This window comes from Sciurus vulgaris (genome assembly GCF_902686455.1).
Source record: "Sciurus vulgaris genome assembly, chromosome: 2".
NCBI lineage: Eukaryota > Metazoa > Chordata > Mammalia > Rodentia > Sciuridae > Sciurus > Sciurus vulgaris.
The window spans coordinates 49,189,615-49,211,871 of record NC_136462.1 but is presented as its reverse complement, the minus strand read 5'-3'; the positions used below and the strand labels follow the sequence as shown (position 1 = coordinate 49,211,871).

Below are 22,257 nucleotides of genomic sequence, written 5' to 3'. Positions count from 1 at the left end.
CATATCAGATGTGAGAGAATAATAGAGCACTCAAGAAAAGTGGGATATTGGGTTTGCTCCATGGAATTTCATATGTAGAATGGCCTTTCATTCCAGAGCTGTTTTAAAACTGGGTCCCCACTGGGGGAGCAAACTGATGGCTAGGAATGGGGAAAATAATCAGTTCTCATGGATGCGATTTATAGTCTATGCATAGAAGCCATTTGGCTTTTAGGGAAAAAAAGGACGACAGCCATAACTTGTCCTTTACTCATTAACATACCATTTTCCACTATTATCCACAAGCAATGACACCATTAGCAATACATCCCACCTCTTGCCATGTTTCTCTGGGAAACTTGTAATAAGTAGAACTTTTTAAATTGACTGTTCTACTGTGAGTAACTTCGGGGAGTGATAATGACTACATCATATGGGTTTTAGTAAAACCAACACTGAGTGTATTTGCTTGGAGCAGATAGAGAGGAAGTTTATCTTTGCACCATTTCTGAAGATCTTGTTTACTAATCAACTTAATATGATTGAGGGAAGCAGGATGGTCTTATGGAGAAATGCTTTGCTGGATGTTTTATTCTCCTACTAACCAATGTGTGATCCTGGCCAAGGGATCTTTTTAGCTTAAATCCCCTCATCTGAAAAGTGGTTGGTATAATGATTTCTGTAGTCACCTCCAGTTTTAGAATTCTATAATTTACTTTGGAAGAAGAATACATTTTTTTCTTGTCACATTTTTTTATTGGTGCATTATAGTTGTACATAGTGATGGAATTTGTTGCCACATATTTGTACATGCATAAAATATAACAGTATAAATTGGCCAGTATCATTCCTCAACTTCCTACCCCCGTTTTCCCCCTGCAACACTGTAGTCCCTTTCCTCTATTGATCTCCCTTTGGTTTCATGAGGTCTGCCCCCAACTTTTTTTTTTTTTTCATTTTCCTCTCTAGCTTCTGCATATGAGAAAAAACACAGGACCTTTCACCTTCTGAGTTTGGTTTATTTTGCTTAGCATAATGGTCTCTGGTTCCATCCATTTCCCTGCAAATGACATAATTTCAATTTTATTTATGGCTGAATAAGACTTCATTGTGTATGTATACCACATTTTCTTTATCCATTCATCCACTGCTGAACATCTAGGCTGGTTCCATAGTATGACTATTGTGAATTATGCTGCTATAAACATGGGTAAGCATACATCACTATAATTTGATGACTTTAATTCTTCAGGATAAATGCTGAGGAGTGGTATAGCTGGGTCATATGGTGGTTCCATGCCTAGTCTTTTGAGGAATCAACATATTAATTTCCATAGTGGTTGTACTAATTTGCAATCCCACTAACAGTGTAAAAGTGTTTCTTTTTCTCCACATCTCCTCCAGAATTTATTATTATTTGTATTCTTGATGATTGCCCTTCTGACTGGTGTGAGATGAAATCTCAGTATAGTTTTTTGTTTTTTGTTTTGGTACTGGGTATTTGAACCCAGGGGTGCCTAATCACTGAGTCACGTCTTAGCCCTTTTTTATATTTTATTTAGAGACACGGTCTTGCTGAGTTGTCTTAATGCCTCACTAAGTGACTGAGGCTGACTTTGAACTCATGATCCCCTTGCTTCAGCCTCCCAGATAGCTGGGGTTACAGGTGTACTTCACTTTAAATGTCCTTATTCTGGGGGTTTCATAACCTATTACCAAAAACATACTAACTGACACACTAAACATCCTCTCCATTTTATTGATGAAACTGAAGCTCAGGAAAGTTGACAGTGACTAGATAACTGATCCTTCAGGAAAGATGCACAGTGATATAGTTAGGATGACACTAGGATTGAAACCCACGCTATCTCCAAACGCCATGAATTTAATGGGTCCCTTAATTTTTTCTTCAAGAAAACTTGTGTAATTCAGATAGCATTTTAACATTGGTTTACTCTATTTGGAGATGAAATTTAGAACATTAAAAGTGAAGTCAGGAAATATTAAAGAAAGAATGTGACTTAGGTTGCGTGGAATAGGGACTCTTGATTCTGCTGCCCAACATCTCCTCTTCTTCCCTTTTCTAACGACCCTCCCACACTTCTCTCTCCAGTGCTACCACTTACCTTTGGTCACATGGTTCAAGCTGCCCAACCAGATTCCTGCCCTGACCCCTGTGGAATCTTGAGTCTCCCTATGGATGGAGTGGGTGGAAGTCATCTGTGTGAAGTGTCTTAGAGGAGACCCACAGGCTCCTGAAGAGGCTTCTTGGGTTGTTCCTCTTCTTTCTGAGGCCTGGCTCTCTCTGTTCTTACAGGCCTGTGAGTTCTTGCCGCATCATCTCCACAAATCCCTTTTGGCCTTAAGTTACCTGGAGTTGGTTCCTATGGCTTGGAACAAAAAGTCCTCAGCTTGCATGTTTGTCAGTATTCAAGGCTTCGTTCTCAAAGGCCACTTATGTATTTAATATTTGCATAATTGATGTACTTAAGGGCCATGAGATTATTTCTGTGCACCAATGACATGGTGGTACCACATGATAGATTCAGTTTATCTATCCTCAGGAGCATGGGAGTTTCCATTTTAACACCATTTGAGAAGATTCTTTTAAATGGGATTGTGAAAAGTTCCACTTCATTGAAAAGATATCAGGGGTTTATGTAGTACATTCTTAATAATCAATGTAGGTGTATTCTAACTAATATATAGTGTTAGGAGTGTTCTTATTTTAACTTCTCATCCTTGTTCAATTAAGGAGTGGTTCCTAATAGAGACAAAATTCTCTAGTCTTCACCCCAATCTTGGACTTTTCCTCGTCTTGCTCTCTCTTTGAGCTTCACGGTTAAAGATATCAATGATTCTTCAGCTTTATATTCTCATAGTACTTGGAAGGATCATTTATCCTGACCCTGGAGTTTGGGATCAAAAGAACTCTTTCTGAGCAAAGCATGGCTAGGCTTGCTGAGGCCCTAGAAAACAGTAGGATTCTTTCTCCATGATACTATCCTTCTTCCCCATTCCCCCACCATTTTTTTTTCATGTTTTCTTCTTATTCCATATCTAGAATGTCAATTTGCCTTAGTGTTTCTCAGCTGCTCATAGTGTCATCTACTGATCCTCAGTTCTCAAATTAGTGCTGAGACATTCAGAAGTATAGCAGTGCACCAGCTGACCCAAGGGAGAAGGCAGAGATTCAGGACAAAATTTTGCTGCCATCAAGCTAGGGATCCAGTGAGTAGGGAGCTTGTGGAGGGAGTCTGTGGAGATTCTGATTCACAGCATTACTTCTCTGTCTTTGTTCAGTCTGGTTTAATCTCTTAACTCTCAAAGAGGATCTTTCTTTAAGGAAGCTTAGTGGCCTTCACTGCCATCTAGCTTCAGTAAGGGGCCACCCTAGACCCCTAGAGATTTTAAGAACTTAAACCTCAGGGTAAAGGGATTTAGGTCTCTGTTTTGCTTCTTTCTCAAAAGGTCCTTTTATTTCCACATAAATTCTTGGGTACAAAGTTTCCCTAGGAGCATCTATTCTCTCAGTTGGATCAAGAGTCCTGCTGTGTCAGTGTCTTAGAGCCTTAAGTGATCAGACCACTGTTTACTGCAAACGTTCTAATGGTGCAATTTCCTATAATACACATGCCTCATCTCACATGAACAGTGAAATCCTCTTGTTATACAAGGAGGTCAGTCAATCATATCTAAGAAACATCCAGAAACTTTAAGCAGATTGGTTAGAAATATCAAGGTAGCTACCATAAAAAGTAGTTAAAGGAGCTGGAAATGTTTGCTACTGAAAAGTTATTTTTATGTGACTTTAGGATTATTTTCATTTTAAACTTATAATTTTATAACTCTGAGGAAAATAAACTTTAAAAAACTCAGCTTCCTTTTTCCTTTGGTGTATGCAAAGTTTGCTTTGGCTTTATGGACTATGTCTGTGGTCTCAAAGCCCTAATTTTTTCTTTTAATCTTATTCTTTCATGAGAATAGATTTCCTCAAATATATGTGTATCTGTGGTCATTGGCTTTTATCAGGGTGTGTACATTTGATTGTAAGAATAAAAAGAGAAAAAGAAAAACTACAGAACATAAGCTCTGTGTGGGTGGTGTGAGAAGAAATTATTAAAAGGTAGGCTGACCTGCTGGGTATCTGGAACGGCCTTCTCCATTAAAGTTCTCCAGATCACAGTAACTGTGGGGTTTTTCCCTTTGGGTTAGTCATGTTTTTTTCAGAGTTAGTAGCTGCTCAGTTCAAGAAGCTGGAAGCCTAAGAATGAAAGAGGGACCAACATGCAGCCCCAGTCTACGGCTAAAGGCCTGAAAGTACTTTGGAGGTTGTGTTATTATTTTTTTTTGTCTCAAAAAAAAAAAACAAAAACAAAAACAAAAAAACCTGACATAAGCCACTTAAAGGAAGAAGAGCTTATTTTGGCTCATAGTTTCAGAGGTTTCAGCTCATGGTCAGCTGGTCCATTGCTCTGGGTCTGAAGTAAGGCAGAACATCATGGCAGAAGGGTGTGGTAGAGGAAAGGTACTCAGTTCATGGCAGTTGATAAGTAAGAGGCAGGGAGAATGGGAAAGGGGAGAGAGGACAGATACAGTCTCGAAGGGTACACCTCTGTGACCTACTTGCTCTAACCATGCCCCACCTGCTTACAGTTTCTACCTGTAGAATTATTAATCCATTAAATGGATTAAGCCACCAATGAGGTTATAGCCTTCATGATCCAATCATTTCCCCAAAGCCCTACCTTTGGAAATTGCTGTATTTGGAACCATACCTTTAAGTACATGAGACTTTAAGGAACATTCCAGATCCAAACCATAACAAAAACTGCTGGTGCAAATCTGCATTTGAAAGTGGGAAAACCAGAAATCTGATGTACAATAGCACCCCCCTCTTTCAGCTTTTTAGTTTCATGCAGCTCAAGTCTATAAGATGATGCTACCTGCATTCAGGATGGGTTTTTCTCATTCAATTGACTGATCCAGATGCCAATCTTCTTTAACAACCCCCTCATAGACATACACAGAAGAATGCTTTAACAATTCTGTAGACAACCCTCAATCCAGTGAAGTTGACAACCAAATTTAACTATCACAGAAAAAGAGAGCATATGCAGAATATGATTGATGAAGCCATCTTGGAAATGCATCACTTTCTTTGGCTGCCCCACTTGATGCTACTGGTACAGAGACCTGACCATCTAAATCCTTCAATTCCTGAACCATAAAATTTTGAGCAAAATGAAATGGTGTTTTTAACAATTGTTATGATTTCGATATGTGGTGTCCCCCAAAAGCTCATGTATGAGACAATGCAAGAATGTTCAGAGGTAAAATGATTAGGATATGAGAAATAATCTAATTGGTGGATTAATGCACTACTATGAATTAACTAGGTAGTAACTGTAAGCAAGTAGGGTGTAGCTGGAGAAATAGGTAACTGGGGGCATGCCTTTGGGATTTATATTTTGTCCCTGGTGAGTGGAGCTCTCTCTCTGCTTCCAGTTACCATGTCCTGAGCTGATTTTCTCTGCCATGACCTTCCACCATGATGTCTGGCCTTACTTTGGGCCCAGCTGTGTGGGGTCAGCTGACCATGGACTAAAACTGTGAGCCAAAATCCAAAATAAACTTTTCCTCCTGTAAGTTTTTCTTGTCAGGTCTTTTGGTCACAGCAATACAAAGCCAACTAAAACAGAAATTGGTACCAAGAAGTGGGGTCAATGCTGTGACTAACCTGACCATATGATTCAGAAGCCTGTGGAGCTAGTTCTCAGGGGAAGGAATTCTGAAAGGTTTAGAGATGCAAACTGTAAAAACTTTAGAATATTGTAAGTGGAGCTTAATAGACAATTCTGATGGGAACTCAGAATAAGAATGCTGATAGGACTGTGGACAATAAAGACTGGGCTCAGGAGATTTCAGAGTGGAAGTAGAACTACTGGAAACTGGACTAGAAGTCATTTATGTTATGTTCTGGCAAAGAAGTTGGTCCATTGCTTTGGGTCTGAGCCAAACATAACATAAAGTTGCCATGACATTTTGGCCATGTCCTGAGACCTTTAATTTAAAGGTGATGGACTAATTAATCTGGCAGAGGAAATTTCAAGGCAGCACAGCATTCAGGTAGTTGCAAGAATATTGTTGCCAGCTGTTAGCCAACTTTACTGTGATAATAAGGAGAAGGAAGCAGAGTGTAAACAATTAAAAAACTTGCAATTTGGTCAGAAAAGTGTGTATAAAATTTGAGTCAAGAAAATTGTAATTGTTAAAGAGATTTTTGTTACTAAAGAGATGTTAAATACTTTGCACAGGAAAGATGATTCAATGATATCTTAGAATTGGCGAGACCACACTCATCTCAGGGTCAAGTGTGAACATTAAAAATACCTTTGAGAAGAGCCCATGGGGGCACTCTGTTTGCACAAGGAGGTCTAATGAAGGGTTTTTTAACCATGCTTAGTTGCCCAGGCACTCAGAAGCTGCTGCAGTCATGGCCCCAGGAGGCTTGGCTACTGCCAAGAGGAGGGCAAACCTTGGCATTGACCACCAGGTGCTGGTTCTGCCAAAATGTAGGAAGCTGGGGCTGGGGGGTCATGGAGGCTTCCAGTGAGATTTCTAAGGCAGGCTGAGGAGTCAGACAAAGTGTAGCAGGGCTGGAATTCCTGCAGGCAGCTCCTGAGAGGGCAATGCATGAAGATGTGAGAAGGAAGTTGAAGCTATAATGGAGACCCCCAAGATTAAGAGATGCCAATGTGGAGTACCTTCCAAAGAAAGCTGGAGGAATTGAGCAGAACTAAGTCAAGAGAGAGGCCGTGTGGGCTGCAACAAGCATGGCCATAGGGGCAAAGCTACACAAGCCCTTTTTGAGAACATCATGATGCCTCATGTCTCAGATACTAGACTTGGAACTACAGGATTTGTTTGTCCAGCTGGATTTCAGTTTTGCTTCTGGTGCAATCCTTCTTTTTATGCTCTTATTTCTCCTTTGTGGAGTAGAAATGTTTACCCTATGCCATTATATATTGGATATATATAACTTGCTTGTATCTTTACACAGGAAAATATCCAAGAGTTTGCCTTGATGCTTAGACTTAGATGCTCAAAGTTTTGACTTAGACTTTTGGTTAATTCTGGAACTATTAAGAGTATGGGAACTCTTGGAATTGGATTAAGTGTATTTTGTGTTGTGAGATAGGCATGAACTTTTGGGGGCTGAGGCAAAATATTATGGTTTAGATATGACACATCCCTCAAAAGCTCATGTGTGAGGCAATGCAAGAATTTTTGGAGATGAGATAATTAGATCATTAGAGGTACAACTCAATCAGTGAATATTAATTGAATGGATTAAGTGAGTGGTAACTATAGGCAGGTAGGATGTGGCTGGAAAAATAATTCACCAGGGTGTGATTTGGGGTTTATATTTTGCCCCTGCTGAGCAGAGCTCTTTACTTCTGGTTGCCATGTGCCGAGCTGCTTTCCTCTGCAATGCCCTTCCTCCATGGTGTGATGCCTCACCTGGGGCCCAGAGCTATGAAGTCAACCAACTATGGACTGAATTCTGAAATTATGAGCCACAATAAACTTTTACTCCTTTAAGTTCTCATCAGGTCTTTTGGTCACAGCAGCAGCAAAAACAACAACAACAACAAAACTAATGAAAACACCCACTATCTTTTGAGGTAGGTGTTTATACAGGCATAGATAATAGAAATAATGGATTGTATAGATTTCAAAATTTTTTTTTGTTTTCAGGTTAATCTGCATTTCTTCTTTAAGAAGGATCAGGAGTCCCTAGGTCATAAGAAAATCAGTTTGCTTCTGATTTTCCCACACTGCCAGTTTAGATTTTATTTTTTAGATCTGTTAAGTTGGTTATCACTAGTCTGTATGCTTTTTAGTCTCCAAAATTGAATTAGCTCTAATTTCTCATTGTTCTCTTCTTTGAAGATTTATGGATTTTATTTTCTCTTTTATAATAAATTTTGTGGCATTTGTAAGACAGTGGAGGTAAATATATACTTCCAATCTGCAATACTTAACTGAATATTTCCTACATGTTTTATTGATGACTTAGAATAGCAATGATGGTTTTGGACTTAGGCACAGAGACATAGTTTTTCTGAGTCATATTGGCTCAGAGCATTTCCACAAAAGGCAGGAACTATGTAGGTATGATTCAGGGGCCAACCCTAATTCTGATTCTAGCCAGGAACATTTCTGGTGGTGTGATTACTATGAGAACGTAGTAGGTGCTATAGCTGGCTCTGGGAAATAGATTTGTGATTGCCAAGGGAAGAAAGGACACACACACACACACACACTCACACACATACATTAGGCACTTGCAATTGTGTAAATTCACAAAGATTCTTGAAGAAAGCAATATGCTGAGACTTTGTAGTATGAAGATTGTTTAGTTTTCAAGTATTAACTTACCAAAAATAAAGGTGATGTGGTATATTAAATATTTCTGTAAAAAATAAGGAAACGGAACCAATGTCAAATGAGGTTTTGTGAGTCATAGAAATAGCTAAAAACAAGAGTTCTATTTCTCAGAAGTTCCAAGCTCTCAGGTGGGGATCTGAGAATATTTCTGATGATATGATTGAATTATCAGAAGCAAAAATCAAATTAGACTTTTGTTATTGTAAGAAACAACCAAAGACATGAAATTGGTCCACTTAACTTTTTTTTATATTGTGAAAAGTAAGATGGAAACTTCCGTTGAATTTATATGAAAAAGTTCTTGACATTGATTGGTTGATTACCCCAAAATAAAAAACAAATCTGCTAAAATGAAGGCATTTACAGCCTCCATTGTTATTAATTTTTTCCCTGACTTCACCCTAGCATCTTTTTCAACTTGAAGATTGTGCAGAACTAATTTGACAAGAGCAATTTTAAGCATAAGTGTTAGGTTTTGAAGGTGTCATTTCTCAAGAGAGGAACAAAAGTAAGAGACTGCAAAACAGAGTCCAAAGAGTTTCAAGGAAACAGTGAGTTAGGAGAGATTTGTGACAGCTGAAAGCTGGGGAGAAGAGTATGAAAAGCAACAGGACAGTTTCGGAGAGACCTTTTTTGTTGGATAAGCTCCAAGGGCAACAAAAAAGTACTTCAATGATTTGAAGCAAGTTCGTCAGGAAAGATTTGAGTGAGGAACAGCCCCAGAAATCTGACCTGGGCTGTTCCTTCAAGAGACCCGCGAGAGTGCAGTTCAAGGAGATTTTGGTGAGTGGGAGATCCAGGCATCACTAAATGGAAAAGAGGAATTAACTTAAAATTATGAAGAAATTTTTTTGATCCTAGAATGATTCCCTAACTCATGTAGCACTCCAAGTTCGGTGGTGAGTAGATTCTTCACTGGTTATAAGATAACTCAAGGAGGAAAAGCTAATCAAATAACTACTGCTAAACTTAAGCAATGCTGAATGGGCTAGTGCTTAAGCACAGTGACTTTATGATCAGGTATTCTGTGATTTTAATTCATATTTTTTCCTGACTAGTCATGTGATTTGAGCTGAGTAACTTCTTCTCTCTGAGCTTCCATGTTTTTAATCTTTAAAAGTGAGATAATGGAATATATTTTAAGGGGTTATTCTGCAGATTCCATGAGAAAGTTCCATCACCACCTCCCTCTTCATTGTAGTGGATCTGGGTTGCTGTTCACACAAAATTCAGCCTTCTCTTCTATAGAGTACTGTTTCTGCAAAATTGATGCTCAAGCAGCACGATGTTTTCCAACTACCTTCTCATCCAGGGGAGCCATGTGACTGAATTCTGGCCAGTGGGAAGCCAGGTGAAGGAATGCACATCACTTCCAGGCCTGACACATAAATACTTCCTATGTGACCCACCACCTCTTTGCACCTTTGCTGGCTGTGAGTCAGAGCCAGGGAGATGTTGGAAATCACATGATGAAGATGACAAAGCCTTTGAAAGTCTGGTTTCTGAGTGGTTGTGGGGTACAAAGATTCAGAGTTTATCTGTGATAGCTGTTGGTGTTATCTTAAGAATAAAGGCTCAGGGACATCCTGCTTGGGGTTGCAGCAGCCTGGTCAAGTCTGAGGTCAAGAGTAAGCCTTGGAAAGATCAGTCAGAAAGAATCTACTTTTGCAGTGACCCTGATGGAAAAGAAGAGGCCGTGGCTTGGATTGGAAGACAAACTGGCTGATCTGCGTATTTGTAAATTACTCATTATATTCAGTGTTTTACCATTAAATTTCTTTACACTTTATTGGACCTGTGTGTTGTTTGATTGCTTTATATGCAAACTCCAGCAGAGAGGAGCAAGGGAAAGGCCATGGCCTTTGTAGGAGAAAGCCCAGTTTTCTTGGGTGTTAGAACATTAATTTCTGATGACAGGGAGGCCTTGCTTTTTTGGACACTTCTTTGGCTGTTTTAAGAGCATTGTCTTTCTGCTCTGCTCATTGAGGGTTTGAGTTCTCTTAAAAACTGAGTAAATATGAAAAGTTATGAGTGTAGAGATTCCATGTCTAGGATGTAGCCAGGTCAAAATATCGCAAGGAAAGTTAAGTAACTCAGATGTCCAAGCCATTCAGAATTAGAGATCACTTTTTCTTCTGTTATTTGGAACAGCTGTTCTTTCCTCATTTTCTGAGAAACAAAACAAAACAAAAACCACCACAAGCACCACAAATGTCTAATTCTCTTCTTGGGGAGTCCGATCTCTGTAGAAGAACACACTAAAATCATCTTGTAGGTGGGAGTGGGTGATGTTCCCTACTCTTCATTTGGGGAATGGTGGTGAGGATGTGGGGAGTGAGTGGTAAGACAGGGAATACCTGAAACTGAGCCAGAGAACTGTGGTACAGCTGGGAGTATGTGCAGATTCCATTGTTACTTGTCCTCGTCTGCCTGTCACCTTCCCCTAAATCTTCTCCACCTTTCTTGCATTCTTTAGGCTGAGAGTGAAGGTGGTGGAGGTTTAACAGTAAAACCCTAAAGGTGACTGGTAGGGAAGCAATGGCGCGGAATCACGTGCACGGGGTCCCATAACTGGGTGGAAGCTTCGTCAGTCGGAGTTGGGGAAGAGCATCACAAGCAGGGGTCAACGTCTTAGAGGACTGCAGAATCAGGAAGTGGGCCTGTGATGTCCTGACTCAGGGCTACTGAGGCATGTACGTCAGAAAAGCCAACTCTATCATTTGATCTAACCCAAAGGCAAATGTTATTTTTACAGCTGTGAGTCCTGCACCACAGTCTTAACCAGAACATTTAACCAGGCTGGTAGTTGAGAGTCAGCGACTTTAGGGGCTTTGGAGACGAAAATTTGTTTTAAGTCCATTTCTCTCATTTGTCATCTTTTCTGAAGGTCACTATTAATGCAGATTTAAGTTTATGGACTCTGAGCAAGGATGGTGAAGAATAAAACCCTTTTTAGTTCTTTCGGGGGAAAAAAAATCACAGTCACTTTATACTTTATTTACATGCCTAGGAAAAAGTTAAAAAGTATTGGGGGATATTTGGAAATTAACCAGAAAAGCAAGGCTCTCAAATACCATGGTATATTATGATTGAAAACCAAGAAAATGATTCTTTAGATTTTTCTCTTGTACGTCCTACTGGTGCAGTGTGAGACTCGTGCCCTAGGAGGTCCAAGCAGTCAAGGTAACTTGTTCTTGTTGGTGGCAGAATTCCGAGATGACCCCTACTGATTCATGCCTTTGTGCGATGCCCTACCCTCTCTTTTGGAGGAGAGACCAGTGAATATGATGGAATATCACTCTTATGGTTAGGTTTTTAATCAAATGATTTTGGCCTAATAAAAATTTTTCCCCACAATTTATCTGTTACAACCATTAGTGTTGCCTTAGCAACACACATAGCATCATTCTGTTTAGGATTACAGTAGTCAATTGGAGTCTGAGCTCAAGAATAAGTCCTGGAGAAATCAACCAGAAAGAATCTTTCTTTATCAGTGACCAGGCTAGTTTCTGGTGTCCTTTAGATTCTGGTGTCCCCAGAATCCCTTAAGCATTTCCTATTTTTGACATAAGATAATCTAGGCTCATCCAGAACTATAATCAGCCATTTCTACAACAGGTCCTGGTTCCTAGTAGTAGAGGATGATATTTAAAGATCTATTTCTGAATTTAGATGTGCTTATTGTTATTGGGGTGCCCTAGACCTTCTCAGTGGGAGAGCAAGGATTCCATATAGACATACATACAAATATGTCCTCATACACAACCACATATTCTATTAGTCAGGGTTGAATCAACTGTTCAACCTGATATTTTACACACACACACACACACACACACACACACACACACACATACACATCTTGTATAATTGTCAAGAGCTAGTTAAGCAAGTCTGAGGGTAACCAGTCAGGAAGGGAATACCATGAGCAGGCTCTACACCTGTGGGCACCAACTGCAGCTCTTTGTCCATAGGCAGCAGTCAGGAGCAAGGTCCATGGGGGGGGGTGGGGGGGAGGGCAATTGTAGTTTAGATGCTATCTGGAGCAAGGCAGGCCTAAGGCCACTTTTTCTTTTTCATTAATAATTAATAAACATTATTTTTTAGAGCCATTTTAAATATTGGAGAAATATTGAATGGAAAGTACAGAGTTTCTGTCTATTCCTCATCCCCACAGAGGCATACAACATTCTTTGGATGCTTACATCTTTGCACACAAAAGGAATGCAGAAGAAAAGAAAGATGACATTGGGGGTAGTGGTGAAGATGGGAAGGGAAAAAAGGACATTAGTTCTGGAATATTTAAAAATTCTTTTCTTTTTCACAATTCTTTGTGTTCAATCTCACTCCTATTTAATCAAAGGCAACCATTCCCTTGAAGGAATATTCTGACTTTTAAGGTCAGAATGAAAAGCAAAAAACCAAAATAAGTCTATATTCAGACTCCAATTTCTTTTATAGAAGTTTTAAGTTCACAGAAACACAACAAAATTTTAACTTTGTCCTTACCAAATTATTTCCTAAATTCCAAATGACCCCTTAGAATATGAAGAGCCTGACCTGGTGGACTGTGTGTTACGGTGCAGAGGAGACACTCGATATCTTACAAGGAATGCTCCTGCCAACTGGGGGAAGTGGGAAGCCTTTTTCCCTAGGGAGGAAGGGGTTAACAAAGGCTAGAGTGGGGTGCAGATGCTGCCCATGTCTCATTCTGGGGAGGGTGGGGTGTTGGAAAGAACTCAGAAACATTAGACTGTTGGGGAATAGCAGAAGCTGAGGTTACCTGTGCCCTGATTCCTCATTATTACTTTAAGAGGAGACTCCACTTAGGGTTCCTCTGGGTGTCAGTAGAGCAGTACTGGCAACCCTTAAGGAAGACAGATGTTGTCCCATGGAGGTGTTCTGGCCTCCTCCATGCCCTGGCATATGGGAAGTAGCTATAAGTACAGCAACCTTTCCGACTGGATGACTGAAACAAAGGGAGAAGGGACTTTGTAGATGGGATAGCAGATGCCTTCTATGCAACCACCACTCAGGGAAGTCATGGCATCAGGGAGACTTGAGAGAGGGCCTATGAGCACCCTAGTAACAATAACCATTCATTTTCCATGTTAAGAGTAGAGGTATTGAGCTCTGCCCATGAAGCTAGCTGCTTGGTGGGAAGAGTACAGATAGAGACAGAGGCCTGGAGATATTTGGGCTAGGACACCTTGAGCAGAGGGCAATATGAACATCACAGACTCCCTCATCCATCCCATGAGGATATTAAAATTTAGCCCTGTACCAAGATATCATCCTGATGTAAATGGGACAGAGTGAGTAGAATCCTCCTAAGGTCTGGAACATCTACTATGTTAGGGGTTTAAACTTTGAAAAGCTGCAGAACCAAAGGGGATTGAGTTGACCAAAGAGTTTTAGATGAAAGAAGATGAGGTTACCTTTAATGGGTAATCCAAATTCTTTTCTGTGCCTTCTTCTTTCTCCAGCACCACTCTATCACTCTTTCCAATGAAACAGGAGATGGAACTTCAGAAGCAATTTGATATTGGTAATGGAAAATAAAGGAAGGTATGTTTTAGTGTAAGTGTGTAAGTCTGAACATCAATATATCACTAGACAACACTACATCCCAGGTCCTTGGGGTGGTGAGCCATGTGGACACCATGCTGCTCTGTGGAGGTACCACACATGCTTAAGTGCTCCAGTTGGAATTCATTTGGCCTGGCTTTAGTTGATTCAGCAAATTACTCAGGAGAGGATGACCCATGGTCAAAGAGATGATTATTGGAGGGAATGCATGTCTGGCAAACATAGCCTTCAATTTGCAGATTGTTGTGGTACCCGTGGTAATGAGGATTCTATATCTCTCTCCAGTTTAAGAAAATTTCTTACAGTTCTCTGTGATGAAGATGATGATGCACGATTTTTGACATGCAAATGAGTTGATAGAATGCCTACAGTATGCTGTGTATTGGCGCTGGTGGGTGTTTTGTACTATATTGCTCTATAGTTTTGAAGTTGATCTAAACAACTTGGGATTATTAGTAAATGAGTGCTAGAGAATGTTTCCTAATGTGGGTGTATATTTTGGTTACATTCCTGATTGTTTTTACAATGGTAAGTTCCCTGTGCAAAATTTGAAACTCTCTCTCCAGGGGCACTGGGTCTTCTAGCTTCTATCCATGTCCTGTGGTGGTCCTGAGGAATGATATCCTTTCTGTGAGTCTCTTGATTAGTTCATGGACCTTTCCTTTCCATTGCCAAAGTCACAGAAAGCAGAGGCATTGTGATACCTGATTCAGGAAGTTCTGAACACACTAGGAATACCTAACTAAGCAAAAACAATGAAAGAGATGAATATTGTACTGTTAAGAAAATTCAGACCTACTTTCTATAAAGTTGGCTGCCTAAGTCTAAAAGGAAGATATAGAATATGTGGGGAGAATTGTTCTGGATTCCTTCTTTCCAAGACATACAGTGGAAATACTTCGCAGGAATTTGTTCTTGAATTAACCACTAAAACAGAATAGGTTCAGTTTTTAGTAAAGTAGGTACAGAAGAGGTCTTAATAAATGGACCCTGAAACAAACTCTACTTCTTTATTTATTTATTATTTTTTTCTTTATTTCTACTTCTGAGAATGAATAAAAGTGGTAAATAAATTTATTAACTTCTTTTCATGTTTGTTTTTTGACAATTCCAAACTCCTTATCAATCTAGATTTACTGAATATGAACTCATTTCCCCACTTTGCTATATTCCTTAAAAGGTTTTAATTTTATTTCATTGTTGAATCATCTTGACTAAGGTGAAAGAAATGGGTAAAGAAAGATTTTTTTTTTTTTGATTAAAAAAAAGATGGTGAGGGCTTTGCAAGGGAGTAGAAAAATGTAGTTTTCTTGGAGCAGATACAATTATTCAGAGTGTTTGTGAAGGCATTATAAACACCACAGCAATAAGGCAAGTGATGATTTGTGCCCCAAACACTAGTCCATGAAGACGTATGTCAAGCCATAAAAGAACATGAAACAATCAAATTTTCCTTTGGAAAAGCTTAAGAGGCATAGAGAATAAGGTCAGAATCTGTTATACAGCTCAGTGGAAAAATATGGAAGAGATAAAAAATTCTGAATTTTAATAAATGCCAGTAAAATCCACAGTAATGTTGGACAGAGCAAGGGGCTTCTGCATGTCTCTGACCAGGCCTTTGAGGAAGGGGCAGGATGTGGTCTAATCCACAGTGGATGCTGGGTTAGGTTAGACTCACTCCCTGGAGGGCCAGGGGTTTGAATGATGTGGTCTTACAGGGTCAGGGCACCATTGGGTCCCACTCTTCCCTCTCCTGTTACCTCTTTCACCTCATATTTTCACTTGTTACGAGAGAAACATTAGAACCACTACTTGATGTTCAGTGCTTATCATGTCTGACACCATTCTAAGTGTTTTGCATGTTTTTCTCATATAAGAGATTTGGCAATTAAAATGTGGACATGTTGAATGGTAATTAATGACAAAGTGTGAATTCATAAGGAGTCTTTTCTCCACTGATCAGCAAAGGAGGAAAATGAGGCAAGTAAGGGATTAAACTTCAGATCTCCAATTATTTAGGTCAGAGAATGTTTATCAACTTTATTTCTTTTTTTTTCTCTTTTTTATTTATTTTTTATTTTTACAGACTGCATTTTGATTCATTGTACACAAATGGGGTATGTCATTTTGTTTCTACGGTTGTTCACGATGTAGATTCACATCATTCGTGTAATCATACATGTACATAGGGTGATGATGTCTGTCTCTTAAGAGACTTGAACTCTAGGACCTACTACTTATTTGTGTGGAAAAGTCATATGACGAAAGAAATGAGACGTGAATTTATGACCACAAACACTATTGCAAGGGCGAGGCAGAGATGGCTAGCTGTCCACAGTTGCCCAGGAATGGCTGACCAGACAGGGTCCTGCTACATTTTCTGTACCCCTTTGGCATTTGGGTGAGACCATCTGTCCAATGGAACATAATTGAAAGTGACCTGTGTCACTTTTGAGTTGTTGTGGTTAAAAAGGATGTATGTTTTCTCTACCCTCTGTTTTCTTGTCTGACAGCAGGATCCTGATGCTCAGGGTGACTTTGGAGACGTGTGTTGAAAGTGGCAGAGCTTTCTGAGGCCCAAATCCTTGAAAACCTGTTTAGAAACCCTTTGAGATTTCTCCCACTCCACATTTACCCACATACCCTGAATGGGAGCACCTGTTATACATTGCTAGGCTCCAGCCCTAGCAGCAGTTGGGGGTCCGAGGTGGATAAGAGGTGTTGGCATGGTGGGGAAATTGCACACAGAGACACCAAGTGTTCTGAGGCTGAATCTGAATCTTTATTGTTCACAGAGTCTTTTGTATGTTTTTTCTTTGGTATTGATGACATCATTCATGGTTAATACAAGGAAATGTTAAGCAAAAAAATCTTCAAGAGTATAATTAATGATCTTATTCAAGAAACATGTTCTTACTGTATGATAGCTTAAGTTAAAAAAAAAAAAAAAAAAAAAAAAAACAACAGTTCCCAGCACCTGCTCTGTTTAGTTTTAATTTCCCTGAAAGAATACGTCACTAAGTTTCTATAGAAGTTCCCCTTTCCAAGAACTCTAATGTTAGTTACTAACAGTGGAAAGTTTTTGTTATTACTAACAGAGAATAGAGGAATTGGCTTATAGTTAATATTTATTCTATTTCATGTACTCAATGGTGGACTAAAACTCTATTTTGATCTTTAAAGAACTAGACATAGGAAGAATTCAAATTGTACTTATGATTAACCTATTTATTTTTTATTAAGTAGGAAAAATATCCTTAAACTTAATCATAAACACTAAGAAAGCAATGAAGACCAAACACCACATCAAAGCTCAGAGGAATACACTCTCATATACCTATATTGAACTTTCAGAGAATTTGTATACTAAAGAAATCACAGGCTCCTTACAAATTTGAGCAAATCATAATTGCTTATTTATGATTTCATCTAAGTATTAATATTAAACTTTATTGTATGCTATTTTGTGTCCCAGCACCATGAAATCTCCCCAGTATTCTCTATAATCTGAATCTAAGGATATATTGATTATTAGTATTAAAAGCAACTGCACATGGAAACATGCCACGCCTATGGCCCCCAACAGGGAGGATGATCTTTCAACTGAACCGTGTCAAATATTGAATCCTCTCCAACAGAACCGTGTCAAGTGTTGGAGTGGTAGGAAATAGATATGGCAATACATGAAATAAACTCGCCTAATAAAATGTGTTAAGCTACTACTATTTCTGGGTTTACCTCTTACATCAACTAGAACTACTCTAACTAATAAGGAATACTGCCTTGCACCACTAAAATGATAAGGTTTATGTTGATATTCCTTCCAACAGAAAATGTGGTTGTGAAAGAGGTAAGTTGAAAAGAATTCTTTTGGTGATGAATAAAAGGCAAATTTTAGAAATCTCAGCAAGGAAAACAAAGAGTAACCTTTTCCCCCACCCCCTTGGAAAAGAAGTATTTAAATACTTAATCACTTCAAAGAAAATCAGGATAGTATTGAGTAGTAGAATTTGAAGGTGAATACCAGTGGACAAAATAATAACTTTTATTCCCATAGTCCTTTATAATTTTAAAGCACCTTTCTGTTTGCCAGTTAATTTAATACAATAATTCCAGAAAGTCATGTGGCAATAATAATGATGTTTATGAAAAATAACAGCAAGGTTTTTGAATGCTGTGTTCTGGGCTCTGTGTTAAGAGCTTTTCATGTACATCTTGTTTAATTATGATAATCTCTGGGAGGTTGGCACTGTAATTATCCCTATTTTAAAATGAGAAAATGGAGACTTAGGGATGTCAAATAACAAGTTAAATGTCACACCCTAGAAAATGGTAATGTCAGGAACCAAATGTGGGCCTGGCTGCTAAGCCTGTGCCCTTCACTGCTATGCCAGGTGGCTTTTCATTTGTGTTCGGCATTGTCACCACCTGTGGATGAGAGTGCTAAGGCCCAGCACACTGCAAGCAGTTGCTCAGCCCAACTGCCAGAGTTTGTCAAAGTCAGATTTTCTTACTCTGACTACAGTACTTTTTCAACTTGGAATACCATAAATTAAAGCAAACACCAACTTGGTTATGGGGCAGACAGTCAATATTTTTAGAGTGTTTATAGAAAGGAAGTAATTTTGGCCTGGCAAAAGAGCAAACTGAAGGTAGTTTTACATTTCTATTTAAAACAAAATCATTCAAGTAGGGAAAATTCTTATAATGCTGGAGTACTCCGAGATATTCAGGGAGAGCAAACCCCTTAGAGCCTTTTTAAAAAAAAAAAATTTGTGGATTATCTCTCAGGGCTGTTGCCCTCTGAGTCTGATGCACAAAATGTCTTAGTGTTTGGTGAGATTCCATCACCAAGAAAGCATTGTGTGGTCAGTTTTTGTGTCTGACCCTCTACAGGAGGTTGAGGCCAGTTTTTATTTCAGTACCCTATGCCCTGTACACCTCTGTTTTCCTCAGCATGACAGGAAGGGCAGCCAGGAGAAGTGCCATGGGGCTGGAGTCACTCTCCCTAGGTTCAAGTCCTATCTCCAACATACTCCTGTTAAGTGACCTTGGACTCTATGCCTTGGTTTCCACTCTGTAAACCTGAGGATAGAGTTTGCTTTAAGTGATTGAAAAGATAGACCACTGCAAGGGCATAGTTTTTTCTATGGTTCAAAGGTATCCCCACAGATTCATGTGTTGAAAACTTAATTTTCAGAGCAACAGTTTTGGGAGGTGGGGCCTATGTTAATGGATTAATGTGATTATTGAGGGAGTGGGTTCTTAATAAAAAGGATGAATTTGGCCTGATTTCCTTTTTGCCTCTTGTGTGCTCACTTGCCCTTTGGCCATGTTAGGATGTAGCACAAAGGCCCTTGCCAGTGTTTGGTGTCATGTTCTTGGACTTCCCAGTCTCTAAAAGGGTAAGTCAAATGAACCTCTCTCTCTCTCTCTCTCTCTCTCTCTCTTTCTGTCTCTCTCTCTGTCTGTCTGTCTGTCTGTCTCTCTCTGTAATACATTACCCAGTCTGTGGTATTCTGTTATAAAACTAGAAAATGAACTACAACAGACTTAGAGTAGATGTTAAGTACTCAGTAGACTTTAGCTCTGGTCATTAAAGAACTTTCTTTTCTGAAGGGTCTCATTAAAGAAGACAACATAGTCTTCCTGCTATGGAGGGTCCACTCTTATTTTCACCAGCACCTGATGATACTGAATCTGGCCCAGACACCAAGGCTTAAAGGAATAAGTCAGCAGCAACATGTCTTGGTCTGAGATGCAGAAGAATCTGGCTTTGAAGTTCCTGGGAAGCAGCAAAATCCTTGGATGGTACAGCACATTGAATGTAGCTATAATCATTCCTCCATCATTCTGGGAAAAAAACCAACAGATGATTCTTGGGGAATGCTTCATACCAACTAACTTTCTTTCTTTCTTTTTTTTTTTAATTTATTTTTATTGTAAACAAATGGGATACATGTTGTTTCAGTTTGTACATGGAGTAACAGTATACCATTTGCATATTCATATATTTACATAGAGTAATGATGTTTGATTCATTCTGTTATTTTTTTTCCTTCCCCTCCACCCCTCCCACCCTCTATACAGTCCCTCCTTCCTCCATTCTTGTCCCCCTCCCACCCCCCATTAAGTGTCATCATCCGCTTATCAGTGAGATCATTCCTCTTTTGGATTTTTGGGATTGGCTTATCTCACTTAACATGATATGCTCCAATTTCATCCATTTGCCTGCAAATGCCATAATTTTATTATTCTTTATAGCTGAGTAATATTCCATTGTATATATATACCACAGTTTCTTTATCCATTCATCAATTGAAGGGCATCCAGTTTGGTTCCATAGTCTGGCTACTGTGAATTGAGCCGCTATGAACATTGATGTGGATGTACCTCTGTAGTATGCTGATTTTAAGTGCTTTGGGTATAGGCCAAGGAGTGGGATAGCTGGGTCAAATGGTGGTTCCATTCCAACTTTTCTAAGGAACCTCCACACTGCTTTCCAGAGTGGCTGCACTAATTTGCAGCCGCACCAGCAATGTATGAGTGTACCTTTCACCCCACATCCTCACTAACACCTGTTGTTGCTTGTATTCTTGATAATCGCCATTCTAATTGGGGTGAGATGGAATCTTAGGGTAGTTTTGATTTGCATTTCTCTTATTACTAAAGATGTTGAACATTTTTTCATATATCTGTTGATTGCTTGTAGATTTTCTTCTGTGAAGTGTCTGTTCATTTCCTTAGCCCATTTGTTGATTGGGTTATTTGTATTCTTGGTGTAGAGTTTCTCGAGTTCTTTATATATTCTGGAGATTAGTGCTCTATCTGAAGTATGAGTGGCAAAGATATTCTCCCACTCTATAGGCTCTCTCTTCGCATTGCTGATAGTTTCCTTTGCTGAGAGAAAGCTTTTTAGTTTGAATCTATCCCAGTTATTGATTCTTGCTTTTATTTCTTGTACTATGGGAGCCCTGTTGAGGAAGTCTGGTCCTAAGCTGACATGTTGAAGATCTGGACCTACTTTTTCTTCTATAATCTGCAGGGTCTCTGGTCTGATTTCAAGGTCCTTGATCCATTGTGAGTTGAGTTTTGCGCAGGGTGAGAGATAGGGGTTTAGTTTCATTCTGTTGCATATGGATTTCCAGTTTTCCCAGCACCATTTGTTGAAGAGGCTATCTTTTCTCCATTGCATATTTTTGGCACCTTTGTCTAGTATGAGAAAATTGTATTTATTTGGGTTTGTGTCCGTGTCCTCTATTCTGTATCATTGATCTACCTTTCTATTTTGGTGCCAATACCATGCCGTTTTTGTCACTATTGCTTTGTAGTATAGTTGAAGTTCTGGTATTGCGATACCCCCTGTTTCATTCTTCCTGCTAAGGATTTATTTAGCTACTCTGGGTTTCTTATTCTTCCAGATGAATTTCATGATTGCTTGCTCTATTTCTGTGAGGTACATCATTGGGATTTTAATTGGAATTGCATTGAATCTGTATAGCACTTTTGGTAGTATGGCCATTTTGACAATATTAATTCTGCCTATCCAAGAACATGGGAGATCTTTCCAACTTCTAAGTCTTCCTTACAACTTCTAAGTCTTCCTTAATTTCTTTCTTCAGTGTTTTGTAGTTTTCACTGTAGAGATCTTTTACCTCTTTGGTTAGATTGATTCCCAAGTATTTTATTTTTTTTCGAGTCTATTGCAAATGGAGTTGTTTTCCTCATTTGCCTTTCAGCTGTTTCGTCGCTTGCATATAAAAATGTTGTAGATTTATGTGTGTTGATTTTATAGCCTGCTATTTTACTGAATTCATTGATGAGGTCTAGAAGTTTTCTGGAGGAGGTTTCTGGATCCTCTAAATATAGAATCATGTCATCCGCAAATAGTGACACCTTAAGTTCCTCTTTTCCTATTCGTATCCCTTTAATTTCTTTAGTCTGCCTAATTGCTCTGGCTAGAGTTTCAAGGACAGTGTTGAATAGAAGTGGTGAATTGTCATAATAAACAAAATGAGTTCAAATGTTATCTTTGGTAAAACAAAGGTTTGCAAAAAGTCTGCAGTTTCTAATGGAGGACAAAGAAGATGCAGAGGGATGTAGAATATGGCTGTTAATGGGATAAGAAAAGAATATACAGAAGTTCTAGAAAATAGAAAGGGTGAGAGTGTAATCAAAAGAAATTGGATGTTAGCATGCAAAAAAGGGAGAAATAGACTCTGAGGGAACAGGTAA

The 22,257-nt window shown here is 39.1% G+C and overlaps 1 protein-coding gene across 7 annotated transcripts in view; it reads left to right on the top strand.

Annotated features, from left to right (window-relative positions):
* The window catches only part of LOC306649980 (uncharacterized protein), a 193,119-nt gene that overhangs the window by 388 nt on the left and 170,474 nt on the right, over positions 1 to 22,257 (top strand). The gene's annotated exons all lie outside the window — the stretch shown is intronic.